At 40.5% G+C, this 20558-nt stretch overlaps 1 protein-coding gene across 6 annotated transcripts in view; it reads left to right on the forward strand.

Moving 5' to 3' along the window:
• The window catches only part of HIVEP2 (HIVEP zinc finger 2), a 192248-nt gene that overhangs the window by 81720 nt on the left and 89970 nt on the right, over positions 1-20558 (forward strand). Inside the window, exon 1 of one of the 6 annotated variants that reach the window (XM_082856100.1) lies at positions 19149-19201. The exons of the other annotated variants lie outside the window; for them this stretch is intronic. The gene's annotated coding sequence lies outside the window, so the exon portion shown is untranslated. Of the gene's footprint in view, positions 1-19148; positions 19202-20558 lie in introns of those variants that run through there. 6 annotated transcript variants of the gene reach the window in all.

The raw sequence follows: 20558 nt of genomic DNA on the forward strand, positions 1-20558 counted from the left end.
AGGGAAAACAAATGGTAACACTAGTCTTTAAAGGTTTTTCTATTTCTGCTCTTCTCAGTTCAATAATTTGAGATCCTCACTAGTTAGTAGCATAACCCTAATATCTTTGGGGGGTAACTTTTAATGAATTAGGATTTTTAGGTCTTTCACTCAGCATTTTCTTATAATGCTCCTGGCAGCATTAATGCACACATCCTAACTGAATAAGTAATTAGAAATATAATAGAAAACAAAACTTAAATTCCATGAGTTATATATTTCAGTCCAAATTCTGCCTTGAACTATAAAAATGGTAGCATTTTAAATACCTGGAGTTATTCAGAGGAGATTTGGTTTTCCCAGACCCATAGTGACTGTTAAGATGCTTATTTTCTTATTAAGGAATACAAAAACCACAGCAACAAAAACAAAAACCAAATAGGGTATAATTAAACTCTTGCTGGAGGAAACTATTTTTGAAGAGTTTACTTTTCAATTCTAAGCTCTAGTGCATATATATGTATATTTATTACGTGAGGGGAGAATTGATAACTTGGATAGGTGTTTCAGCCCCTTGGGAAGTAATTACAGTTTGTAATGGAATTGGCTGAATTCGTCCTTTTGGGATTTGGGCCTTCAGGAAAAGGAGAATACTGAGAGACATGATCAGGTGTCATCCATGTGAGTGACAGATTGTGTGCAGTGGATTTCCCCCTCCTCGTGTTTAATTTTTTGGGGGTGGATGGAACTGAAGTCTGTAATTCCAAAAGAGGCAATCCTTAAAAAAAGAAAAGGCAATGGAGAGCAGAATAAAGACATTTAATTGAGTTATGTATTAGCAAATGTACATGCCTAGAAGTTACTAGATTCTCAGACAACTCTTGGATAAACAAGTATCACATGTAACGATTCCAGTTTCTTTGCCCCTCTATGTGCATATAAGATATCCTCAACTTATAAACAGTTTTCTTGGATAATATTTATTTTTCTTTGCTGAGTCACGAAAGCTGAGTTGACCTGTAAAGTACTTGAATTATTGATAATAATTAAGGAGTTACATACCTGGGTGTCAGTTTCTCTGCAGAAATGCATTCTGAGTGATTTTGGGGAACACAGCTCTTTCTGCTATTGTGGGAGCAGTGTCTCTCCTACATCTGATTTCTAGGCTTCTCCCAGAGTTCTTTTTTTTTTTTTTTTTTTTGTGGTACGCGGGCCTCTCACTGTTGTGGCCTCTCCCGTTGCTGAGCACAGGCTCCGGACGCGCAGGCTCAGCGGCCATGGCTCACGGGCCCAGCCGCTCCGCGGCATGTGGGATCCTCCCGGACCGGGGCATGAACCCGGTCCCCTGCATCAGCAAGCGGACTCTCAACCACTGCGCCACCAGGGAAGCCCCTTCCAGAGTTCTTGATTGAAGAGTTGGGGGGAGGCTCCTGCTGACACTCTTGTGGGCTGGAGAGTGGGGGAGAGAACCAGTAAAGGTCGGTTTTGGTTTCAGGCTGCAGGACTAGCGGGGAGAGGGCGGCAAAAGAGTGATATCCCCAATGTGGGTAGTGGAGGGAAAAGGCATCCCCTACAGCCGTTTTGCTGGTCTGGCTGCTTACTGGGTGGTCTTTCCAGTGGAAGAGCAAAAGGTAAATCGTGTACTTTTAATTTGAAAATTGCTAACGCATATATATCCTTTTAATACAGTCTTTGTTTATAGCAGTATAGACATTTTTCCATACTGGAACAAAAGCTACATAAAATAATAAGGATGATATTTAAATAAAGATTTTTCATATAAATGTGTTTTAGGGACCTGTGGACTATAAATATTCCTCAAATCAATGCTCAATGGAATGTGAACTTTTCCGTAGAAAGATATGCATCTAATAAGATCCTAGTTCTTGTCCCAGAGTTTGATAAATTGCAGGCCCTCAAAATGTGTAACATGTAAAAGCATGGTTAGGAGAAGATAGATGTGAATTATTGTGAAAACTTTGATTTGATATTTTTCATTTACTTTAAATCTGGCATGACATTTACTGTTGAATTTGACCTCTTTGGGGAAAGACTTTCTAAACTTATTTCCTCTTTACTTCTAAGAACTCAATTAAATCTGTAGAAGGATTCATAACTTGATATTTGCCATGCACTATCTTTAGAAATATTTTGTAATATTATATCTTATATGCTTTTTCACACACACACACACACACACACACACAAACACACACTGTATTTTATTTTTACAAGAGATAAATGAACTGACACCAAGCGTTGTAAATGGATGACCACAACAGAAGCAACAATGATTGCAATTACAAAACACGAAACACACTCATACTATGTCATAATATTGACATTCAGTCCAGGAATCCTCCACTGTAACAGCTCCTTTACTTTGCAGTGAAAATTGATTTGTATCTTATATGCTTTTTGATTCTCCAGAAAGCAGTATTTTAGAAAGCTTTTTATGCATAATAACCATTAATAGACATTAATAATGTAAGGAAGTTAATTCGTAATTTCCAAAAAGATCTTAGGTTTTAAAATAAAAGTAGTATCTGTGTTAATGTCAGGAACATTGACAAGGCTGAGAAGAGATTTTGCCTGTATTCAAAATTTATATTAAAGAAACCCAAACTAGTAGAATTCAGAGTTTATTTATACATATAGTTCTGCTATCTGAGGTTTCATATTAAATTTTGTGGTGTTTTATGTATGGAGCTATGGACAGAGAATTTATAAGAAAAATATAACCAAATCTGTTTTTGCCATTTTTATGTATTTCATTTGCTACAGTAACAAATCCATTATTCAATATACTTTTTAACTGTTGGAAGTATTAAAAATTGAGGAAGAAGTGACCCTTGGTTTTCACATCTGGAATCTAATACAAATAAATTTGTTTCATGCTTTCTTGTAATTATGTTAGTCAAACACATGTTTCAATTATTATTAGTGTTTCTTCTCTGTTACGGAGATTTATATAGTGGAAAAAGAGAACATAGGGCTAGATAAAGATTCAGGTATAAAATATTGACAACACAGTCTTATCGAGAGTGCTGGGCTGATGTGCTTCCTTAACTTTATAAACCTAAAATCTGAAAAAATTTTCAAGTGACATTATAAAAATCTGAATACTGTTTCATTGTTGTTGTTGTTGGTTTTAATCATTACATAAATCAATAGCTCTCAAACTATTTTCCCCATCTTCCTGCAGCTGTCCAGAATTACCATCTGCTCTTGCAGGTGGACCAAATTCTAATCTCTGGTAAGGCTTGTCACACTGTCTGGTCTGCTTACTTACCATTTCTTTCTTAGGATCCCACTTTGAAATGGAATCCTTTTCTAAATAGAAGTTCCATACACTGAATTTTATCTATTTATAATTTGAAAGTGTGGGGCTGACAACTTTGAACCTAAGAAGACATGAAATTGTTTAGAGGGAAAGGATGAATTTCAAGGGCATTTATTGACAACTTGGAAAGAAAACCAAAACAGATCTTGTTTTCTGGAGTATTAAATTTTTAACATCAGCCTGACTGCACAATGTGTATGTGTGTGTGTTTGTGTGTATCTTTTAGAAATTTCTGTTATTTGTTTGGTGCTATTCTACCTTATCCAAGCACACCTGCAAGAAACAGAATAATTTTGTTAGGCTGGTTATCAGTGCAATCAATGTTATTGCATCCGATCTTTGGTTTACATGGGACATGGCCTTCCTTTTTCTCCTATGCAGAAACTAAAGATTATTCATCTCAAACTTATAGTAGTATACATTTGTTAGAGCTCACCATTATTAGCAAATTGCTTCTATAGATCAATCATGTGAGTATTACTACTGGGGAAGGCCATTCTAATTGATCTGTCAATGAACAGGGGAAGACTTTGCTGCTTCCTAATAAAATACAACAGTGATCATGTTTATTTCCAAACATATAGAAGCAAAGAGGCTTTGTTATTCTAGCCAACATTTGCCTTTGTGAATGCACTTCAGCATTTGCATATGCTGCCTGTGCTGCCTTCATCTGTCACTTGTTAGTGACTCTCTTGAGGTGTTTTCCGGTTATCTGATGCATGTACTCTCTAAGTAGATTTTTAACTTCCTTGAAAATCGATCCAAGTCTTCTATGAAATGATGGTTGAATTTTAACTTCTTTCTCTTTTATTTTTTCCATAGTTTAATGAAGCACCTAGAAATTAAAGAGGATTTACCTCATTTTAAGAAGTCTATTTATTACTCAGACAAGTTGCAAAATTTGTTAGGAATAAGGCCTTGTACCAGGGCCAGTAGTGACAGTAACAGATAGCTTGTGGAACTTTATAATAGGAGTGAACATATAAGTAATTGAAAAAAATCTTGAAACAGATGATGAGTACTATGAGTTTATTTCTCTCACATTAGGAGCTCATTTAAGTTTTTATCCTCTTGTTCTTCTTAATATTAGTGGGAATCATGTGAAGGCAACACATGTACATTTAAGCATAATTGTGACTCAGTTTTTCTTAACCATTTTACAGTTCAGGTCTGAGAGGATCTCTATTTTCTTTGCTGAATTGCTGCCTTTTAAAAGGAGAACTTGTAGGAAGGGGGGAAATGTTTACACTTTCCCTGTTGTGAAGTGTAACCCAAATGAAGATTTTGATTTTGGTTAGAATCCTTCCCTTTCAGTGACTTTCAAAGGATATTACCTCAACTTCTTGCCTAGCGGGACAGCAATAAATATTTTATTTTCAACTTCCTTTAAAAAAATTCTTTCTGTGGTCTTTATTTGGACAAGTTTGCGTGGATTAAGTCTTATTGCTTTGCCTCTGAGAGGATGTTGTTGGCTGAGAAAATGCCGCAGACTTCTCTAGTAGTGACCAAAAGTTACAGTATCGGTAAAAGAAAAAAATACAGACAGAAATCTGTGTTTTACTCCTTTTTATATTTCTACAGTGTCTACATGGTCCCTGGCCTCAAAGTAGGCGATCACCAGTGATTCATTTAACAACACTCAGCAGATGTTGTTTTGAGCACCTGGTATGTGCTAGGTGCTCAGCAGAGTTTCCACCTCCAGAAGCTCTGGGTGTAGAAGAAAGGCAGATGTTAACGAACTCAGTGCAGTAGGTGAGGGTTTCCACAGAGGCTGGCACAGCAGGGGGGAGGTTGTGAATAACAGTGGAGGGAAAGAGGCATTCATTCTGATATTAATCAATCACTTGCTGTTTTCTAGGCACTGTTTAAGGTGTCCAGGCTACAGGGAGTAAACAAAACAATACTTCCTCTCTTGAGAAGTTTCTATCCTAGTGTGAGGGACAGATATATATATATCAACCTTCCTAGCACATATGCTTTGTGTGTGTGTGTGTGTGTGTGTGTGTGACTTAGGTAGGGAGAGGAAAAGGTGTGGGGGCAGATGACATTGGAGCAGGGACCTGACCATTCCGGCAGAAGGAACAGCTGCCCTTGTAATAGTGTGGGCTGCATACATATACTTACATGTCCCCTTGAAAGAAAGGAATGAACATTTTAAAGCGAGGAAGAGGGATAGCTTATTATAAATGGGATAATGTATCAGGCAGGGCATTTGATGCTTTATGCCATGTGTGGGCCACCAGGCTCCATACCTAGGCTTCGGCCAACCTGGAGGTGCCACTGGCCGGCTGCTGGTCCTGGGCACGGCCGTGGAGTTGGAGTGTTGCCCAAGCCCAGGCTGAGATCCCCTTTCCAGAAGGGTGCCCCCCCTTCCTCCCTAGGTCCTGACCCTATGCCTCAGCTCTCCTCCCACCCTTGGGTCTTGGCACAGGGAAGGCTCTGGCTTGGAAAGGATGAATCTGACCTAAAATTAAACCTGGAGCTATAATATAAAAAAAAATGCCATGATTAGGTGTTTACAGTACGGAATCTTCAACAATTAAAGAGAAAAGGTGTGGGTGGGGTAAAAAATAGCAATACCCACACTCTGAAGTTTTTGAGAAAAACAGGAAACTAGTCTTTTTTAACCAGCAATGCCCAGAACTGGTTATTGCAGAGAGGGTTGTTTTTCTAATGCATTGTGGTCAGTGCAGCTGTGCCAGAAGTAGATTTCTGCTCATTATGACAGCTGTCTGTGGATTTCTTCAGCTGACAAACCTATAGAGAGGCAAGCATAATTATCAGTAGTAACCTGGTTATTATGGCCGGATGGTGCTTGGAAAACAATTTGCACAAGTCCTGAAAGCCCGTGAAAACACAGAAAATAAGAGCGTTTGACCACCAGGCAGCTATTTCCAGGAGTTGTGACTGACCCAGACCTGTGAACCATACAATAGCTTATTGTAGATGGACAGTTTGAATTCTCTCTTTATTTGGATTTTTTTAAAGTTGCCAGACAACATTTGATGGCAAGTGACATAATATTTTTTCTAATTTGCTCATTAACTCAAGCTCTACTTTCTAACAGTGTTTTAGACCTCTTCATCTTTTGCTTATATTTGCTGGTTGGTGGCAACTAAATATGATTTAAAAAGTAAAATTGTTGAAGTCATAGAGATGTTGTCTCTGGCTCTCAGAATCTCACAAATGCACCCTTACTGCTGCCTTTGTGAAATAGGAAAAATGATTACAGAAGGGATCGTTTGGGCAATTATTGATTACTTCTGTGTTCTTTTGAATAAGGTAAAATGCTTTAGAACCAAAGTGAAAAAGAGCAGTTCCCTTTATCTGCACTTATTCGTATACGGAAGACCAGGTTAGTACAGACTAGTCACTGAGGTTTCCCCTCAACTTCCTGTGTGGGTTCAGTGTTATTGGGGAGCCCCTCTAAACCAGAGCACTCTCTTGCAGGCCATTTCTTTGTGCACGTGGAGATGTCATCTTTTTAAGGATAAAAAGGGGTTGAGTAATAGAACCTAGAGTTGATTGCTTATTGCATTTTATGGTCGCCAAGCCAAGCATTTGGTCTGTGCATTGAAGGATTTACGCTTGTCTGTTTGCATCAGACTTTACAGTTATCTCTTTAATAAGTAAATTATGCTTCTCTCTGGTGAAACTTGTTTGCAGTGCTTGATCCAGGCGGTGTGCCTGGGCTAAGCAATGCCCCCTGTCCAGCTGACTGCCCAGTCTGCTCCAAAAGGGCAGTCGTTACTGCATTGATTTTTGTAGCGTGTTGGTCATGTTAGGGTTATTTGCAATGAAAGGGAAGTCAACTCCTTGCATCTGCCTTTTTGTTTCACTACAGAAGTACTGTATAGCAACACTTTAGTCTCTTGGTGGCAGTAACAGGACTCAAGGGAGATTCTTTTCCCTCCTTTTTCTAGGGGCAGCCTGGGGAGCAGTAGGTGGACTGGGGGGGCATGAAGTTCACCCTATTTTTAACCATTTGCAACCTGCTTCCTAGTGAAATGGGATGGGAGTACCTGCCATTTCCCCCTCACCAGCATGTGGCCAAAAGTAATGAGACAACGGTTGTCAAGTACTGTCAAATGCAGATGACAGATGATTTAAAAAGTACCAGCTCTGGGCTTCCCTGGTGGCACAGTGGTTGAGAGTCCGCCTGCCGATGCAGGGGACACGGGTTCGTGCCCTGGTCCGGGAGGATCCCACATGCCGCGGAGCGGCTAGGCCCGTGAGCCATGGCCGCTGAGCCTGTGCGTCCGGAGCCTGTGCTCCGCAACGGGAGAGGCCACAACAGTGAGAGGCCCGTGTACCGCAAAGAAAAAAAAAAAGTACCAGCTCTTACTGAGAAAAACAAAACAATAAATGCACCCAGCAAACAAACATGTTTTATTAGAATGCCTCCTATTTCAAACACATTAAAATACTGGTTTTTACCTGGGAAAACATAGCCCTGGGAATGTGTGATAATGTTGAAATGGCAGAAAAAAAGGCTTTTTATTACTTTCCCTTCTTCTCTAGAATGGTGTATTTTTAATATGTTTTCATATTCAGATTTTTTAAATCTTGAGGACTAGAAATATAACCTTTTACTTTTCAGACTTGGTAGAGCCTGAGGCTATCATTGACATTATTACTTTTAAATAGCCCCACTAAGCATATGAACAGAAAAAACACAGAGTAGAAATCTCAGTGGGGAGACGGGGGTGGGGGGTGGGGGGCGTGGGTGGCGCGGGGAGGGAACCATACCCATTCCTTCAGTAGAGCAATGAATGGAAATCCCAGTAGATCCTGCAGCAATGCTGAGCGGTTCCCCAGAACTAATCTGGGTCTCTACCAAAGGGCTATTAAGATGTAAAGTATGTGTCTGTTAACTACTAAAGGGTCCTCAAATTCCTATTGTTGTTGCCCTCCCATTTTGCTTTCCTTGGCAATTGTTACGACAAAGACAGTTCAAAACACACTGTACTCTTTTTCTGTCCTTCCTAATGAGAAGGTGGTGCTTAGAGGTGATGCCTGTTTGTGCAGGAGGCTGTGGCTGCCGAGGCCAGTGTGTGATGATTAGCCCTTTCCTGAGGTGCACACTTGGAGATTGTCCCTTGATGTCTTGCTGTCATCATTCCTAATATAGCCTGAAGCTAAACGGAGACTCGCTGTGTCAAGCTTGGGGCCAAAAGGTTTCTCTTGCAGGGACCGGGTGGACTGTGTGCTGTATTCCCAGGCACCCCACAAATGGACCCTTCACTGTGGAGGGTTTCACAAAGGGACTTTACCTACTTTCTCTGGAGCAGCCCCGCTTCTCATTACCATCTGGGAAGAAAACCATCATGGTGGTGAGACTCGAAAGGGAGGTCGGAGATGACTAAGTCAAACTCTTTCTCTTCTTAGTTGAGGAGAAGGCCAGAAAGAGGTTGCCAGGGTCGTGGAACTCTTTGTGTCCTGATTAGTGGCTCTGCTTTCATTCCTTTTCACACAGACAGCACGGTAAGGCTTTTCCTGGGGGAGATGGTTACTTTAATACTAGTGAGCTGTGAGCATTTCAGGAACTAGCTGACATGCCTAGGCTGTCATTGGATGCTAGGGGAAGAATACGGCCGCTGTTTATGGAAATGCTTAAGAAACAGGATGTGGCCTTGATGGCAGGGTTTACATTCACAGAGGAGCTTGCACACCATGCCGCTCTAGGAAACTGCCATGTGATCCAGGTGATACACCAAGTTCGTGCCATACCCTTTCTGCCATCCTCTCGAAGTGTGGCTCTCCTGCTTTAATTACATCAGCGAAAAAACAGACGTCATTCTTTGTAACGCTGAATAGTGCTGTTGGTTGTTTGCAGAATTTCTCTTAGTTGAGCATGATCTTCACAGTCTGTCTCAGTGATTTGTGTCATAATCACTCGCTTAAACACATCAGGAGCACAGTTCACAGGTAACAGAAAGTTACTGCAGCACAAAGGTTAGAGGGTTTCTCAACTTTGGTGCCATTAACGTTAGGGGATGGGTAATTCTTTGTTGTAGAGGGCTGTTCTGTGCATTGTAGGATATTTTCCGGCGTCCCTGGCTTCTACCCACTAGATGACAATAGCACACATCCTCCCTGGTCATAATAAGTAGAAATAACCCCAGACGTGGCCCTGCGTCCCTTGGGGGGCAAAATCACTCTGGTTGTGAACCACTGTAGGCTAACGGTCAATCTTGGTAGGATGACGCATCCACCAGACTGAAGCAGGTTGTCATTAACAACATACAGCTTGACTCTAAGAAGCCAGAGTCAGAAGTATGGATTGGGAGGGTTAAATGACTAAATAACGAACATTCCTCGTCAGTGAATAGCAACCTAAACCGGGGATTTCCCTTGCTGGCTTGTGGCAGGAATTCCCTTTCTCTTCCTCTCACCCGCCGCCCTCAACTGTAGGACGCTCCCTTTTCAGGACTGCCCTAGCTTCCGATTCACTTTCTCTTCCGCTCTTCTGCCATGTCTGTCTGTTGCCACCAGGGACTGGTCCACCACTGCTGCCTCTGCAAAAGCCTAGAGCCACTGGGATCTTCCAGCTGATGCCGCTGACCCATCACTCTGATCCTGGGGAAAGCGTCTTGCTATTCTTACTTCGTTATTTACTTATTAGAATTTTACCTAAATTTTTATGGCCCGTGTAGGGAACTGTGAGGAGGAGTTTCGTATCCAATGGACGCCAGTCCGCAGTGTGACTATTTTTTTCTAATAGAAGCTATGCCATATAAGGTGAGTAAGCCCCAAAGTCCACTTATTACATTGACTTAGGCTAATTCTCAATCAGGTTATATAAACTTTTGAAGGCTAGCCTGGAATGCCAACCACTATTTGTGACACAGGTTCCAGAGGGACACATTCCAAATTTCAAATAGTAAGTTTAAAAGCAAACTTTTAGAACACAACTTACGTTAAGTGGGAACCACTTTGGCAGGCTGGCAGATGAGATGTAGTAGTCCAGCTTGCACCTGTTTCAAGCAAGTTCTTCCCCCAAACCACAAAGAGACCCTCAGATAGGCAGCTCAGACTCTCTCCCTTCCATTGGGACTGAACCTTCTTACCCTAAGTCCCAGACTTGGCAGGCAGACGAGCTGGACCAGCTACGGTTTGCTTCTCTGATGTGGAAAAAATAGGCATCTGGCAATCTCCTTGGATTCCATTTGGACATGCTTGTGTGTATAATCTCTGCCAAGTGAACTTAGGCTGCCAGAGTTTGCCAAAAGAGGAAGAGAAGAACACCTTAATCTATGGGTTGAGATACTAAATGAAGGAAATCAATAAGAAAACAACTGGAATCTTAGCAGGTCTAGAAATAGTAAGAGAAAGATATATGTTGTGCAAGTGTGCAATTAAACTAAGGAGAGTTTGGATTAATTAAAAGATAAGTACAAAAAATTACCTTACTCTTTGTTTCTACATCAAATCACAAACATTTACATCAAATTTGTCAAAGATAGGGATGCTTTTCATTTTAGACTAGAAACATCCAATGGAAAAGAAGCCTACTCCAGGACTTGAAAGGGTCTTCCAATTCTGATAATCCTATGGGTTTTTTTCCCTTTCCCTCTAAATTTGTCAAGTTGCACACATTAATATGTTAGACTGAGTGATAAATCTATGCAAGCTAGAATATAAGAATGGTAGCCAATGACTTCTTTGGGGAAGTTTCTAGAACACCTATACTGATGATTTTCAAATTAGATTTTCAGGGTATCCTGGAACATCTAGAAGTTTTGAAAAAAGTATAGTTGTGGTGGATTTGACATGTGTCTGTTTTAATCACCTCTAAATTTGAGGCTTCAGATCATGACAGGAGGGAGGCTTAGAACCCAACTTTAAAATAGTGTACATTTAGGAAAGAGTTGCCTTACTCAAATACTATTACATAGCTTTCTGATTACACAGCATGCCTTTTGTTTGGAATTTACACAGTAACAGTCTGTTTTCAATGTCCGTCCATCACTAGCCCCTAAGTTCCATGAGGACAAGAACCATGGCTTTGGGAGTACACAATTTTTTGTTGAATGAATAATTGAATAAATGAGGGGGAAAAATTAATCATGAACATTTTATAAGAAAAGCAGACTGCTTTCTTTTTTATAGAAAAATAAAATATAGAAATTTTCCAATAATGAAATTAAAAGAAAATTGAAAAGAATGTCATGTAGTGAAGTTTTGTTTCCTTTTTGGAAATTTTTGGCTTTTTTTAAGAACAAAGAAATATTGTGTTTTCTAGAGAAGGAGAGCATGGCATGCCTTGCAAAACTAATCTAGTGGAACATGGGCATATAAAGTCCTCTAAACCTATCAATTTTAGTCTTAGTTTATAGTAATAAACACTTTTTAGTGCCAGAGTAAATTAGGACAATGATCTGGGTAAAAGAATACTCTTGAGCTGTATAAGATTTTGACTTTGTTGCCAAACTTAGAGCAATGACCTTCATTCTAAGCATGAAAGCCTTCCATCGTCGTCATATAAAGACCTGGTTGACCCACCCAAAACTCTGTTGCCATGTGGTTCAGTAGTACCAACATAGATAGTGAGTAATCAGGAATGGTTCAGTATATTAAACTTTCTTTGGTTTGGCACTGATGGTCCATTTGCCAGATCAAAATCATGAGTAGAACTGAAAATTGAGTGCAAGTAACTACAGGGTACTTGGATTTCTTCAAGTCGAGAATCTTTTTATATTGCCACTATGTGTATCTTTTCAAGAGCATTGGTTTAGAGTCAGACTCACTGGATTAAAAAGCCATTTTCAGCACTTACTGTGAGGCCATGGACAAGTTTCTTAAACTCTTGGGGCCTTAAGTCCTCTCTAAGGAGGGTAGTAATGGTACCTGCCTCATAAAAGATTTAATGGGAAAATACACATAAATCACTTAGTACATTGCTGGAACACAAGGACTCAGTAAATGTTGATTGTTGATATCATTCTATGTGATGATTGTTTCAAACTCCATTACTATTTCTAGATCTTTCATTTTCTGAAGGTTTTCAGTAGTAAGCCCAAACTTTTAAGCTTCCTTTTTATGGAAGTCAGAGTCTAAACAGAGTCAAGGCTGCCAAAACTATCTGCTACATCTTATACAGAGATAAGATAATGCTTGTTTTATGTGTGTGGGCCTCCATATGAAAGAATCACAACCCTAAATCTTGCCAGACCGAGGGCAGGTGGACCCCACTCTTGGCTGGGAACCAAAATCCTATTACCAGGCCTTATTTATTTCAGGCCTGATAAAGATGCTTCCTCTGGGTGATTTTTTTTTCTCTCATCTCTTATTTAAAACATAAAGACCAAGGGAGTTGGAAACCTATAAATTAAACTTATAAAAGAAGTACAAAAGTGCTTCTATTATCTTTATATTTCCCAGAAACTGACTTGATAAGTCATTTTCAAAGTTCTAGAGAAACTCCTTTTTTCCTGAATTTTTCATCACATGAATGAAACTGGGTTTCCAGTTATAATCATGCAACACAAACCATCACATGAACATTAATATGTTTACCTTGGTAAAATTTCTTGTTTACTCTTTTTAGGACTTCTTTTTCATGTAGTGACTTTCAGGGTGCGGATCACTGAGGGGCATGACCCCAGACTGAGCAGTCTGAGTTAGTCACGAGGTGCCAAGCGTGGGGGAGGTCAGCGGACCTTTTAGGGGGCTCTTCAGAAATCTTCCTGGTATACTCACCGGGAACTTGTGATCGCCAGGTTTGGGAATTGCCTCCTCTTTGTCATGAGCAATTTCTTTCATCTTGCACAGTTTAAATTTGGTTTTGATATTTCCCAGTGGAAGTTGTTATTATTGCACAGAGTTAAAATCTGTTTTAAAATAAGGGATTTAAGTGGATCATCTGTAAAGTCTTGTTCAGCTTGAAAATCCTATGATCAAAGTTCACCTTTTTGCCTTTTAGTAGTTTTACTTTTAAGATGTCTCCAGTTTTGTGTGAAATCTTGCTGATTCCTTTTGGTTCCCCAAATCAATATTAGTAGTTAATTGTTGAGAATTTGAAATTTTACTTTAACACAGTCAAGTTTTAATTATGTCTCTCCACTGTGGCTAAAATGTAGTCTTGTTAGAACACTTTTTTTTTTTTCAGGACTATAGCTTTTAAAAGGTCTCCCAACTTCAAAAATTAAACATGGTCAAGTATCTTCCATTTTGGAAGTAAACAAACAAGCAAACTGAAACCAATAATCGTAATGGCTTGTCTAGCTCATACGTTATCTATCTCAACTGCATCATGGTTTTGGCCACCTGCTTTAGAAAGGAATCTCAGTAACCTCTTAATTTTGAAATTCAGTGAAATCTTTTAGGTCTTTGCCTTTTTTACCTAGTTTTGATTTATATTTGACACTATCATTTAATTTTTTCTCCACTTGGCTCTGTGATGCTGTGACCTGGTACCCACCTCTGTTCTCAGCCCCTTCCCACACTACTCAGTTTCTGTGGCTTTCCCCAAAGTGCAGCGCTTATGCCTCTTCTCTCTGTAGCTTCCCAAACCGCTGACAAGGCCCATTGTTTCAAGTATCACCCTAGATGCCGACGATGCTAGTGGTCTTCTAAACTGGGTTTTCAGCTTGCATATTCTTGTGGGTTTTATATCTATATGTCCCGCTATCTGCTTGGACATTTCTAACTGAGTATTCTTAAGGCACCTCAAACCTAGTTTGTTATAAAACGGAATATACTCTATTTCCTTTCAAACTTGGTTTTCTCCTTGTTTACCTGACAAGCTTCTGCTGATTACTTCAGGTCCATTTCAAGTGTCTCCATTCTCAGCCCTTCCTTGATCCGTACACCTCACTCTCCTGTGGGCCCTATTGTAACTTGTACTACAGCACTTTTCATCCTACCTGCAAGCCAGGTGTTCGTTGAGATCAGAAAACACATTTGTGTGCCTTCGGATGCAGCACAGTGCCTGGTGTGGGATAGGTACTTAGAAAATGATTGCTAAATATGTTAACAGGTGACAGAAACTGCAAATTATAGATATTGAAATAGGAAACAAAATTTTTATTTCACCAGGCAGAAACGTTTGTAAGTGGTTGGGTATTAAAAAGGTATTTTCTTATAGTTTTATAGAAAGTGAAACCTTTGTTGGTTAGATGTAGATCCTAGGACTTCAGAAGGGAAGAGAAGCCTATATTTCCTTCCTAGACTCATGGTCGACCCGGTACTTGCACTTGGTTTGAATGGAGACTCATTCATGGAGTCCTGGTAGCAGGTGTAGTTTTCTGAGTGGTTTTCCCAGCTATTTCAAAAAGCATCTGAATGCGCAGAGCAGAGCGCAGCTATCAGCTGGGAGAACATTTAGGTGTAATTTTTTCCTAGATGCACTTCCTCTCCACTTACTCTTCATTCCCAAATGGGGCTATGTGGGTCAGGATACGGGGATGATATATAGGCTTCTGTTTACTTAGGCAGAAAGTAGTGAAAAATAACGGTTTAATTTACAGAGTGCTAACCCCTGCTCCATCCTCCCTCCCTGCCCCCATACACACAGATAAAATTGTGTATCTGGGTGGGCTAGTCACACCCATTTAAAATCATCTCTAAATCCACTCATATTATCCTTTGGTACCAGTAGCTTCATCACATTGCATTGAAGGAGTATTAAAAAAAAAAGTTTGTTATTGGAATCTTTATGTTGTTGGGATCAGCTTCTAACTAAATGGAACAGGTATAATCTTAATGGATTCATCCATGTTAATTTTTAAAATGAGGTCTTAGCAGTGAAGACTCATCTCTGACTGTCCTGTATGTAAGATGAAGTTCTCTGCACTGTGATACTGGACCACTGCAGAATTATGTTATGTAACTATTTCCCTTTTGGCATTCATAGAAACAAGAACTATGTCTCCAGAGGTCATCCCACATTGAGCAACAATTTTAAATACATGAATAAAAATTCCATCTGGCTTTCTTAATTCTTCACATAGATTTGTCTTTTTGTTGTATTTTGTAGCCTTATACTGGCTTGGTAGTCTTTTATGAGGAACAACAAACAACACATCCTGTTTTTATAATATCCAGCACAAATCCCAGTGGAATTATTTCAGAAATAGCTAAGGTTCTTCTTATATCAGTTAGCAGTTTTTTTGAAATTTCCATTATTTAATGTTTCTCCTCAAAGTCTTAGAAGTGTAACTAAAACAAAATTGATTTGTGTCCTCGGGCACCGAAGTCCCGCTAAGTGTTAATGGTCCAGGGTTTTTATATTGAGTTTGAAGATAATGGAAGAGCAATGGTGACCATTTTAAATTGCAAATATTTGTAAAACTCTTTTTGATCTTTTTTTTTTCCCCTTCCATTTCACGGTTTCATCTTTTTGAAATTCTGCAGGATTAACTTTGCTTATGTTCAAATAAGTTAAAATTGAATAGAAAAGATATTTTTAAAGGGTTGCACTATGGCTTTAGGACTGGTGAAAGAGCCAGAACGATGATTCAGAAGCTGAAAATAACTCTACATTTTATGCAATCAAGTAAAACTCTGTACCTTGGCCTTCCCCACACCGGATTAGCAAGGAGTTGGAAGTTATTCTGCCCCCAGCATGCCACTAGGGATGACTAGCTGGGCTATGACAACCTGCCGCCTAAATGGAGCATGTGCGGCTAGAAGGATAACCCTGACGTACTGGGTGGATTAGAGTTGAGTGACCTCAACTCATATTCATTTCCTCGGAAAGGAAAGCTCACAGGGCCCTTTCTGTGCTAAGGGGTGTTGATGCGGTGTGGGTTCTCACGGTGGCACCCAGTCACTCCAGTGGCCTACGTGTGCCATGTTTCCCTGGGATGCTTGCTTCCTTGAAAGGGCTTCGGTTCATTCACAACATTTATCCTGGTCCTGAGGAATCACATTTTAAGATTACAGAAGGGAGAGTGGTTGATTAATTTTTCTTTTACTTTCTTACAGATTTTCCTTTCTTACTTTGTTTTCTGTATGTTTCTATGCAAAAAGCTATACAATAAAGGGGGGAGGAGAGAAGATAATTAATTCCTGAATGAACTCCCATTTCTGTGGAGCAAGTAGGGTAAACTTTTCCAGATAGAACATTCTAGGTCCAAAAGCTGAGTCATCTTTGTGACAGAGTTCGATGCCTCACCGTAAGTTCTTGTTACTCCAAATGGGACTCTATGCTGTGTCCTGTCAAATAAATAAAACTGTCAGGTTATAATTAACATGCAGTGCTTCTCTAATTAAACAGAATTGATGAAATATCTGGGAGGATATTAGCAATGGAACAGTGATGTTTGCATTTAAATGATCTTAATTACCCCTTAGACTTAATGCCCTATTAAGATGGACGGGAGAATGTCACGTCTCACTTAGCCCTATTGTTTGAGACAGTGGCTGCAAGCTGAAAGGGACCAGAGTGCATTCACTTGCATTGTGATGTCTGCTTTTGCGGACAGAAGGTTTGGGAATGTATGTTCTTTGCTGTTCTTTCTTTCTTTTTTTCTTCAAAGGAAATTAAATCACATCCCTGACAGGAGAGGGTAAAATCTCTGAGCAGACCTCCCCAGTGCTTGGAATTCACAGACTCTACCCTGTCCCAGTTCGCTATTATCCTAAGGCAACACACTCCCCTGCCGCTCTTTGCGTCTTTGGCTGCTCGCCAGCCTCCCAGGGCCTCCGGCTTTGATGTGAGGAGCAGGCTGTCCTCGGGCCAGCCTTTTGTTGCTGCCCTGGCCTGGGCTTCACTCACCCACAAGGCCAGAAGGGATGTCCTGTCTCGCAGTATACATTTCGACAGCCCAAGTCATCATCAGGGGTTTCTAACCCCCCCCCCCCACAATGAGGCAGAGAGAGCTGCCTTTGTGTCACCACAAGTGGCTGCCCCCAGCCGCTCAGCTCGCTCTGCTGGCTTTTGGTGCCTGTCCTCAGGGGAGGGCCTCTCTGCCTGGGGGAAGACACCAGCTCTGCCAGGTTGGCTGTCAGTCTGAAGGGCCTCCTTGGCAGGGCTCAGGGGAACCGACCCGACGAGTTGAACAGCTTCCTCTGGGGACTGTGAATCGTCGACCTTCATTTGATCTAGGCCTGGCAGCCCGGTTAGTGAGGACATCAGTTCTGGCTCGGGGAAATCTCTCTTAACTGAACCTATTTCCACCATGGTCCCGGGCTTGCAGTTAGAAGTCGGTACCATTGTAAATTTAACTCTTAAAACTTCTGGTAATATCTGTGGGTAATTCTAAAAGTAGGTGGATGCATAAACACAGAGGATTACAAGGAGAAATACCAGGGAAGAAAAAATGGGGCTATGTCTTGTGACTAACCAAAAGGCCAGCTCCAAGCCAAAGGGAGGGGGGTGGGGGGAGAGAGAGAGAGAAAGAGAGAGAATATTTCTCCTCGATGAACTGTCTTCAGAAGGGCCAATTTGATTCAAATAGAAATGGCCTTACAAAACTGAGAGCAGACCATGTCTCCTTGTAGTTTATGGCACAGTACCTTGCCCTGGATCTTCACAGGATTTAGTAATAGCATCTCCCACAGAGGGTGGCTTTCTTGCTTCTATTCTAGTAAAACCCACTCCCCAAATATACCTCTTTGCCAGCCATTATTGATTCATTTGTATTAAGTTTTATAATCTTCCAAGTTTTTTGTTTGTTTGTTTTCATAAAGTAAATTCTTTTCCTAATGAGAGTGTATTACATTTTTGGCAGCCAAGGATGAAAAAGATGATTAGCTCTTTTTTGCAGTAGATGGGGCGTGCAGCCTGAAGGATCCCATGACCTAGTCAGGGGAGGACACCTGAAAGGGTTCAGAATAGAAAGGGGAAGAGATCTGTAGACGATAAACTTCACAGTCTTATTAGGGCATGCCCGTTTGCCTTCTATTTAGTATTTTGCAACCATTCATGGGTAACAGTTAATTTAGCAGTCTCATATTAATCTCTTTTTCTTGTCATTAATGAGGATACGCCTGAGTGGATTAGTGGGGCGTAGGGGAGAGTAGTGGGGGAGTAGGTAACCAGCCGTGCATCCTGAATACCAGGGCTTCATTTTAGCACAGCTGTAGTGATGAATGTATCTTATGTTCAAGTTTCCAGACTTTGAACTTGCAGAGTTTTGTCATAATCTATTACCTAAATTCCATCTTCCAGCAAGCACAGGGAAGTTTTGTAGCACAGAAACATAGAAGGGACAGTAGTTGTGGTTAAACCATAGTCATGGCATTTAACATTCATGTGAAGTGTAATATTTGCAGGTAGCTCACATATCATTTCTTATTGTTTACGATAAGGTTGGCAGTGCCAAAGACAGAACTGGAACTCGGTGAGATTGTTGACCTGTCTTGGGATTGCTAAAACCTACTGTTTCTCTTTCAAACGTTCCCTCCTGCAGCTTAATAGGTATCCTCATTGCCCTATAATTTTCTTTAGTAAAAAAAGTGTGGAGTTTGAATTTTCATGTTTATATTGACCCTTGCGATCCTCTGTTCCTTTTCAGTTGAATCCATTGGACAATATATCTGACATACTGGGGGTTGATGGGAAAAGCTCTCTAAGGAGATTAAAAAAAAAAAAAAAAAAACAGGGCTTCCCTGGTGGCGCAGTGGTTGAGAGTCCGCCTGCCGATGCAGGGGACACAGGTTCGTGTCCTGGTCCGCGAAGATCCCACATGCCGCGGAGTGGCTGGGCCCGTGAGCCATGGCCGCTGAGCCTGCGCGTCCGGAGCCTGTGCTCCGCAACGGGAGAGACCACAGCAGTGAGAGGCCCGTGTACCGCAAAAAAGAAAAAAACCAAAACCCTTAGGTTATAATTCATTAATAATTTCATTCTGTTTCTGGATGTGTTTTCTTCCCATCGTCAGCCAGCGTGGGAGGAAAGGGAAGAATAATGCTGGAGCCGGGGGTGTTGTGTGGGTATGTGCCATCCAAAAGTATCTTCTAGGAGAAAAAAAGTGTTTATTTTTATAATAAAAGTAGAATTCAAACACTCTGAATAACAGAAAATTATTAATGCTATTGTAGTGAAAAGTTAATCCTAATGCTGTTAAAATCATTAATCATTAAAGACATCAGTTAATCAAAGGCATATACTGCATAAATATATATACAAAAATGGTAACTTTGTGGTACCAGGCTTAAACCTATCAAATGTCATTAATAACTATCGATGTTGCCAGTGAAGAAAATTTAAGACTAAAGCAAGATTGCCTGTTGCTTTACTGTCCTCAAACAGCATTGTAATTCCCAAACCTACACATTTTAAACAAGGTCAGGGGTTCCCTTCACCTGGTTAAAAGTGAATTCTGGTTAACATTTCTAATGATGATGTCTACAGCCACAAAGCAGGTGACGTAGTTTTCTCTTACTGGAACTCCAGGCACATAGCTCCCTTCGAGAATTGCCTTTTCTGGTCCTGCTCTTTCTCTATCCACATCCCCCCAACCTGGGGCCTGACCAAGTCCAGCCTCCTCTTTGAAGCCCCTTACCACTATTCTAGCCCTGACTGAACTCTTCCTGTTTTCAATTCCTATTATTCTTAGAATCATTAGCGCACATTTTAGCATTTAGCACTTAATTGTTTAAAAAGTCATTTTTTATGGGTTAGCTCAGGGCTAATCGTATGTACTTTATTATCTCCTCTAACAAGCAGCCTAGTGTTAGGTACCTTGCAGACATTCTTAGTTGTTGATTATTATTTCCATTGCCTGGCAGTCAGTAACAATTGTTATAGACTAGAATCTCGCTTCTCAAAGTGTGGACCTCAGTCGAGCGCATCAGCATCACCTGGGAACTCCAAGCTGGACCCCACCCAGACCTGTAGAATCAGAATCTACATTTTAACAAGCTCCCCTGGTGGACTGATATGCATGGTAAAGTTTTCATTGCCCTGTTGAGGAAGGTCCCTCTCGCTGGGCGTGGCAGAGATCCCATGAACCTTCAACTAACTTTTACTTTCTGCCAGCATTGTATTTAGGTATCTGATTGTAACAGAATGGAAACTGTGCACTCTTACTGTAAGAATGAGGTTGTAAATGTGGTCTTTACATAGAAACTGTACCATTTAAAAGTGGCCAGAGGGCTTGTTTAAGTATTCAGGACCGTATTTGTGTTCTGATTCAAGACAAATGCTAGATCCAAATCATTAAAATCCCTTTAAATGGCCTCTTTTAAAATTTCAAACTGAGGAGCAAAAAGTATGATTTCCTTTTTCTTAGTTACCTTTTTTTTGCACTTGAAGTGCTTACACCCACTCAACTTGCTATTTTGAACG

The sequence above is a fragment of the Leucopleurus acutus genome, assembly GCF_964270905.1.
Source record: "Leucopleurus acutus genome assembly, chromosome: 15".
Classification (NCBI taxonomy): Eukaryota; Metazoa; Chordata; class Mammalia; order Artiodactyla; family Delphinidae; genus Leucopleurus; species Leucopleurus acutus.